Source organism: Zalophus californianus, chromosome 6 (genome assembly GCF_009762305.2).
Source record: "Zalophus californianus isolate mZalCal1 chromosome 6, mZalCal1.pri.v2, whole genome shotgun sequence".
Lineage (NCBI taxonomy): Eukaryota > Metazoa > Chordata > Mammalia > Carnivora > Otariidae > Zalophus > Zalophus californianus.
Window position 1 is genome coordinate 60,521,312 of NC_045600.1, and position 8,048 is coordinate 60,529,359.

General features: G+C 42.8%; 1 long non-coding RNA gene across 1 annotated transcript in view; it reads right to left on the bottom strand.

Moving 5' to 3' along the window:
• The window catches only part of LOC118357097, a 59,298-nt gene extending 51,642 nt beyond the window's left edge, over positions 1 to 7,656 (bottom strand). Inside the window, exon 1 of the long non-coding RNA XR_004820152.1 lies at positions 6,403 to 7,656. This is a non-coding gene — a long non-coding RNA (uncharacterized LOC118357097). The remainder of the gene's footprint in view (positions 1 to 6,402) is intronic.
• Positions 7,657 to 8,048: the final 392 nt, after the last annotated feature.

The window sequence follows — 8,048 nt, forward strand, 5'->3', positions numbered from 1 at the left end:
CCTCGGCGTCCACGGTTCGTATGAGGGTCCCATGGGCCCGCGGCACCTGTGTGACTGACCTAAGCTACTCAGTCTCCAGCCCTGCAGAGGTTGGCCTGACCCCGCGGCCTCAGCGGATAAAAACAGCCGTTCACCCGACGTCACACTTTTGGCGGAAGCGGTAGGGTCAAACTGACACAAAGTGGCCCGAAGCACCAAAATCCAAACACACTCTTCCCAGGTGGGATATTGCAAGAACTCAGGGGTAAGCTGCCAGAGCCCGTCAAGGGCCAAGCCTTCTGAAGACAGGCCTTTCTTTGACACATGCACGACTTGAGCAGCCTGGGCCTGCTGAGCTACCCTTTAACTGTACAACATCTGATAATGTTGGTGAAATTAAGTAATTGATTGATTCAATCCTACAGTCACACAGCTAATAACTATAGGCCCAAAATATAAGTTCCTTCCTGATTCTAAAATCTAAGCCAGGAAGAATTGGTTGTGACAGGTTACCATTTATAAGAGGAATTTATTAACTAGAACCCTAATGGTCTATAAAAATTAAGGCACCACTCAGCAGTCCTACTTCTCAGAATTTATCCTAAGGAAATGGTGAGTGAATACACAGATGGGTTTACAAATATACTTATTGCAGCATTACTTTTAGGACACAAAATTAGAAACAATGTATACATCCAACTAATAGGTGACTGGTTAAATCAAAAGCTGGCCAACTTTCTCTGTAAAGGGCCATACAGTAAATACTTTCAGCTTCCCAGGCTATGCAGTCTCTGTTGTAACTACTTAACTCTGCTACTATAGCACTAAAGCAGCCACAGACAATAATATATAAAGGAATGAGTATGGCTGTGTTCCAGTAAAACATGAACGGACTGGAGAGGGGGGCAGAATTCAGCCACCAGGCCATAGTTTGCCAATCCCTGGGTTAAACTCTAATATATATTATCATACACAACAGAATACTATCCAGTCATTTTTTAAAATTAAGCAGATCTATATGTGCCAATATGAAAAGATGTCTATGACATACAACTAAGTGAATAAAACATTGGAATCATACCATATGTACAACTTTGGGGTGAAAAGATTTGTGTACATGCAGGAAAAATGTTGAAATGATGTACATGAGGCTGTCCAGAGTTATCTCTGGAAGGCTAGGATTATGTGGGACTTTCATTTACTACATCATACATTTCGGTATTGCTTGAAATTTTTTACCATAAATATGTATGATATTTACAATCAGATAGAAAAATCCATTTCAAAAAAAGCTTGAGGCTCTGGCCAGAACACCTACTTAGTCCCACACTAAATTATTCAAGCTTCTAGTAAGTAAGAAATCCTGAATACAGGACAACTTCTACATTCAGTACTTTAGGAGCAACTCTCCTAGCACAGGCATTAAGATGTAATGACTCCTTAAAGTTCTTTCCAAGCCAAGGTTCTTGAGAGAATTCTTTTATTTTTTATTTAGAGAGAGAGTGCACACATGGTGGAGGGGCAAAAGGAGTGGGAGAGAGAGAATCCCAACCAGGCTCCATGCCCAGCTTGGAGTCAGACGCAGAGTTCGATCCCAGGACCCTGAGACCTGAGCAGAGATCAAGAGTTGAACACTCAACTGATTAAGCCACCCATGCGGCCCTAGAGAGAATTCTTTTAGAACTTTAAGGCCAATGTTCTTTTCCTCTTCCCATCACAATAAATAGCGCACGAACAGTCTTCTCTCAAAAGGAATAGAATTTTTTAAAGATTTTACTTATTCATTTGAGAGAGAGAGAACATGAGTGGAGGGGAGGGGCAGAGGGAGAGGGAGAAGCAGACTCTCTGAGCAGGGAGCCCGACGCAGGGGTTCAATTCCAGGACCCCGGGATTGTGACCTGAGCAGAAGGGCAGATGCTTAACCGACTGAGCCACCCAGGCACCCCAACAGGAATAGATTTTTAACCACCCTAAAAATACATGAGCCTTGACAGGAAAGAAATGATACTGTGAATTTGGAGGAATAATCTTTATTTACAGCTCTGTCACACTGGGAGTGCTTGGAATTCTAGTTAGTATTCATATTCCATTTCTAAAATATTATACAAAGCCTGAAACCAAACTGTTAGAATTAACAGACCAGGAGCACCAAGGCACTCAGTCCTTAGAAGCTACAAATAAAATACCTTCTTGAATTGAATTTATATGCTGCCTAAATTCATACCCCACAAAACACAAAATGTCCAATGCTAAGTTCCTTAGGATATACAAAAACAGATGCAAACATAATCCATTGACTTTTTTTTTTTTCTGATGACTGCTAACTTTGCTGACAGTTTAGAGAACACAAGACGTTTTTGAAGACCGCGTTTACTTCCGAGGAGTCATTATGCACCAGTTAGCTGTCTTTCAGAAGGAAGCTCTAGCCAGTCTTACCAGCCACTCTTCACTGGAGGCTGGGTTTTCTCCCTCAACCACAGCGTCATATAATTTCAGACTAAGACCACCTGTTCTAGAATCACCTGTATTAGATATTTAAAAGATTGTTTCTCACTATTTTGTGTCAAAGAGATGAGGGCTTAGTATCTCCACGTTATTAATGTACGAAAAAGAATTTACAGATAGGTTGCTTAGAGCCGATCAAAGAAAAACCTCCCTTTCTGTTAATTGCATAATTCATGGCATTTTTAAAACTAGCACTGATCCAAGTATCTTTTATGCTTATTGGCAGATTGATTATCCATGAAGAAGTTCTCTGTTATCTTTATTATCCATTTGGATGAGAAGGCCTTGGGGAAGGGACAAAGGCTTAGCTTTGTTTACACCCGACTCTACCCTTTCACATTCAGCCTCCTTTGTGAGTTGGCTATGATTTGAGTCTTCGGGGGAAGGGATGAATCTTGAAAAAGATCTTTAATAGAATTAAAATCTATTTCAGGCATCAAAAATAGAATTCTGATTATGTCCTTGCATCCATGGTTTCTGAAGGGTAAGGGGAAAATAAAACTCTGCCCACTTGCCTTTTTTATCTGCCAGGCTTCTTTTCTGTGCCCCTATCTTCTCACCCCCACCTCCATCGCTCTCATATTTCTATGACTAAAAAACAAAACCACGGGCTGGTTACTGCAACAGGATCATTTATTTGTGTTCTTCAAGCAGCCTGCAACACAGCCAGAAGATAATGGACACCTCATTTATTCAAGCTCTGAATGATCATATTTAATTCCCCGTGACAGCTGTCTTCCCCACATTAGCATTGCAAATAAGTTCGGTTTTGTAATGGCCTTCTATTGAACATGATTCAATTATGTGTGGTCTGTATCGAGGCAGGATACGGTCTTAGTATCTATAGCAATATTTCTGCAAGCTGCTGCTCTTTACACTGCTCACATTTAAGCTGGCTGTTTACCACAATGCTTTCCTTGAACTATATTGAACTGCCTACACTTTCAAATAAAATAAAGAGGAATGAATGTAATTTGAAAAAGCAGTTACCCGGGCATATACATATTACATACCTCCTCCCCTTTTACATATGTAATCAACCTGGAAGCACTTTGAAAAAATTGCCGATTGTCCCATTTTAAAACCCAGATAATAAAATCATTATGGCCAATTAAACGATTACATGATGCTAGACACACTGGGGTTCCATGCCTGGTTTTGCATATCACTAACACACTATTAGGCATAAGGCAATCAGTCTGAATTCAGAGTCATTTTCATGTAATGGAGGTGAGAAGCCTATGCGTGGGAAAAAAAGCAGCTTCCTCAGCGCCCAAAAGAAGATTTCAAGGTGACCTGATCTTAGCAAGGGGTGAAATGCAGCCCTCTCGCCTCAAAAATCTACAACTTGCCAAATGGCTCCTGCCTCCAGAGGTTCATCTACAGATGTAGCCACCAGCTGGGTTTCCATGGGGTTCCCCGCCCTTGGCAGCTGTGGAACCAGCATGTATTAGGAAGACAGAAGAAAGAGGCAGCTGGGTAGGAGAGAGGGGCTGCCTACCCAGACTCCACAAGATGTCATCGCAGACCATGTGTCAAAGTGACTCTGAGGCCACCTGGGCTGGCTGCCCAAAGTGATTCGTGGTCTCCCAAGTCTCTGAAGGCTCTTGCATCGTCGTCTTGCATCCTGATGTTCGACGGAAAAGCAGGTGGAGTGGCTTGCCTTGTCCCTCACGGCAAGGAGGAGTAAATCCGGTCAGCTCCCCTCACTGTGGGAAGCAGAAACCTGGCAGCCGTGCCTTAGCCCCTCCCAGCTTCTCAGCCTTCGTCAACCCTTCTCTGTCTGTCTGTAGGGAAGGGTATGCTGCGCTCTGGTGCCCTGGCCACATGGGAGTTTAGTGAGGCAGAGCTGCCAGGGAGGTCTGATATTCGGGAGGTTACGCTCAATTCAGGAAAGGGTGAACAAGCATGCTTGACTCCACCTAAGTCATGTCTTCCAACGCAGCTTTTCTCAGTAAACAGGTTGGCATTCTGATCCACCTTCATCTGATTCCTGGGTCTCACTCCCCATTGGCTGAGAGCATGGAGAAGAAGGCAGAGTTAGTTATTGGCCTAACCCTTACACCTGACAGGTAAATCCTTCCCCTTCTGTTTGATATTAACTTAATACGGAGCAGTGCTTCACAGGTTCTACTATGCATGTACATCAGCTGGAGATCTTGTTAAGCTGCAGATTCTGATTCAGGAGGTCCAGGATAGGGCCCCAGAGTCTCTGTTTCTAACAGGTGGTCCAGGTGATGCCAATGCTGCTGGTCTCCAGCCCACACTTTGCTCGGCAAGAATGTAAAATGTGGTCTTCAGAACAGAGAACTCAGGGCAGACTCAGGGGCAGTAATAAGGGGAAACGGTATTCTACCCCCCTCTTCCTTCACCGCTTAAGGTGGGGATCCTCAAATCTTAGTGTGGATTAGAATCAACTGAAAACTTTTTAAAACTCAGATTCTTGAGACTCACACCCAGAACTTTTTGCTCAGTAATTTGGGAGTGGAACCCAGAAATCTGCACTTTTAAGAAGCATTTTTAACACTGAATATGCATTTTAACAGGCTAAATAAAGTCATACCACAGACCCCACCCGTGACACCCTACCAAGCAGGCAACGCTCCAGCTTACACCACCCTTGACACTGCTGACCCCACGCCCCAGCAAGTGGCTGTTGCTGTCACTCTTACTGGTGGCAAAAGAACTCCCAACTTTCCCTGTTTCTCTGTTACTCATTCCCAATTCCAAGTCCAGGGCACATGCCTCTGACTGGCCTAGTCTCGGTCACATTTCTAGATCACAGCTTTGTAGAAAGCGGGGAAATTAAGCATCAGTGATTGTCAACTTTCAGAAACCCTAACATAGGAAAGGAATTCAGATATTGGAAGCAAAAACAAAAGCAAAACCAAAAATCAGATACTCCAGTATGCTTTTTCTCTTGTATTGGAAAGTCAATCCAATAATGAAAAGATTAACACAATTTTCAAATGTCACCTTTAAAAGTATACCCTAAAAATAAGATGTCAGTATTGCCCTATAGCTATAGAACCTAGAAAGTGAGAGATATTAATAACTTTATAGTAGCTTTCATAACACAAATAAAAATATGCATAAAATATGATCACTAAATATCTAAAAATATATATATAATAATCTAACTCTTAGAAAATCATCTTTTTTGTCTTCAGATTAGACACTGCTGAAAGAGTTCTCATAATACTTTGCCCAAAGTATGCCACTTTAACACACAAAGAATTACAGAGATGAGAGCGTCATAAAGCGAGTGAGAATATGAGCGAGCCCCTTCTCTTGAACCACAGAGCATAGGCAAATACGTAAACAGTAGGCAGTCACTGAAATTTCACCAACCTGCTGCCCATAGCTCACTATATGCCATAATCACTAAAGGTGTAATTTCTTATCCTAAAACACGGAGTCTGTCATAATAGATGTAATAACTTTCTCTGATGCCTCCTGGGCTTGGAGGATCCTTTAAAAAATGCCTCCCTATTCCATCCTGATTCCTTGCTAGTCCCTTTATTGATTTTCTGCAGCTGTTTTTCTTAAGCATATGAAGCAAATTATTCTAGTTGGTTCCTCCAGACATCTGCTGATAAATCTACGTTATTTAACTTCTTCAATTTCCTAGAGCTGTACTACAATCCTTAGGAGAATCTTTGACTCTTCCTTTCTTTCTCCTCTTTATGCTTGCGACTCTCTGGTGGTGCTCTCAGGATTCTAATTACACTCTCTTTTGTTGGCTCCAATGACACCCCTGGTCTCAATTCGCCCTCTATCTTCATCTCAGAGTTCCCCACATCCCTGATAACGCCACACCTATGCCTCAAGTGATACACAAACTATTCTCCCCTTGCTTGCAAGGAAAAGGTGAAGTACTCTGGAATCAATCTGACGTATTTCTGCCACGTCTTTTACCACAAGTGTGATGCCCACATCTCTGTGACAGCCACGTTCTCCGGTCTGGCTCAAGTCCAATCTTCCTGCATCCTGGCTCTCCACCCTGTCCCATGGCATTAAGCTCTTAGCCATTTAGAGACCGAAGTTAGACATCATCCTTCCTCTACTCAAGTGTCACTTATGAAAAGCATCCTGCTTTGTCCATGACACTGGCAAACAGAAAACACGACAGCACAATGGGATTTTGTCACAAATGCAGAAGTCGTCACAGAGAAAGTTCTCAAAGCCTGTGCTGTGCGGGTAAACACTCACCCCGTAAATGCAAAGGCATTTTTTATTTTCCCCCACCCTGCTCCACCGAGTGTCCCCTCTCCTCCAGCTTGCTGCAGCAAACCTTGGCATCTTTGTCTCATCTCCCATTCCTTTCGCTTCTTGACACCTTCCTAAGACACCTGAACTCAATACACTGTATGCTCTCTGGCTTGCAATTATCCTCGACTGCAGCTTCCTCTGCCCTGGAAGTGACTGTGCCTGGAGGCTTTTCCAGACTCATCTCCAGCTTTTGTCCTTCCTTTACTTCATCTCTCTCCTCCGGGTCCCTGCCCTCCCTTTCACATCCTTCTCCCCGCGAGGGGAGGTGAGTTGTGTTGCTGAATCTCTTCTTCCCACATAATAATACACACAAGCTGTCTTAGCAACCGAGCCTGGCATTAGCACAGTCTCACTTCAGAACTTTCCACTGAGGCCAAGGAAGCCCTGACAGGAGTCACTATACCATGCCTACGAGTCTCTGGGGACCCCCAAACCACTTCAGAATACTCCAAACCAATCTTGCAGGCACTTTGCAGGAGGCTGGCCCCACTTCAGCCAAGTGCCCTGCACTGAAAGACGATGTCGTTTCCATCAGTAACTAGTGCAGTTAATGAGAGCACTGGACACGCCGGCACTAAGGAAATTAGCCAGAATTTAATTCTGCCAATAATTGCCTTGGGCTTGATGACTCACCAAGAGCTTCCCCGGGGGCCTACTTTAAATTGTAGGTGTGTTTTAGGTCTTCATAAATCAGACATCATTGGCTCCTGGGCTGCAATAAAATGTCTTTGCTATAATAATCTGTTATTATATTTATGAATCTGCTCAGCACTTGGCATCGCTTCTGTAACAATTTAACACAGCCCTAAACAGGCACATTTATGACGGGCTATAAGATAAGCCCGAGACACACAGTAGCAATATATGCTGTATTTCTTCATTGGCCTTTCTCTTTTTCTCTTAAACCACCTTCTCATTAGAATACCTGTTAATACAGTGAATGGGATCTGTTTGACTTAAATCAAGCTCATTTTCCACAGGTTAACAAATTGTTGGTATTCATTGCTTGGAAATTTCCTTTGCTTGTAATATTTTTTTTGATTAAGTAAATTTTATCCAAACCTCAAATATATAGTGGTGACAATATAACAATTGGGAATAAATGAATGTAGAGCATTTTTTTTATTTTTAGGAAAAAATAGGGTTTAGTTATTTTAGGCTTCTAATTTTGCACCTTTTTATCTTCTCTGAAAAATAATGTGGTATCTCTTAACACCTCAACTTCGTCGTGAGACCTCAGTCCCCACCCTCATCTGAGAAGCATCACGTCCTTTATTTCTGAGGACCTACTC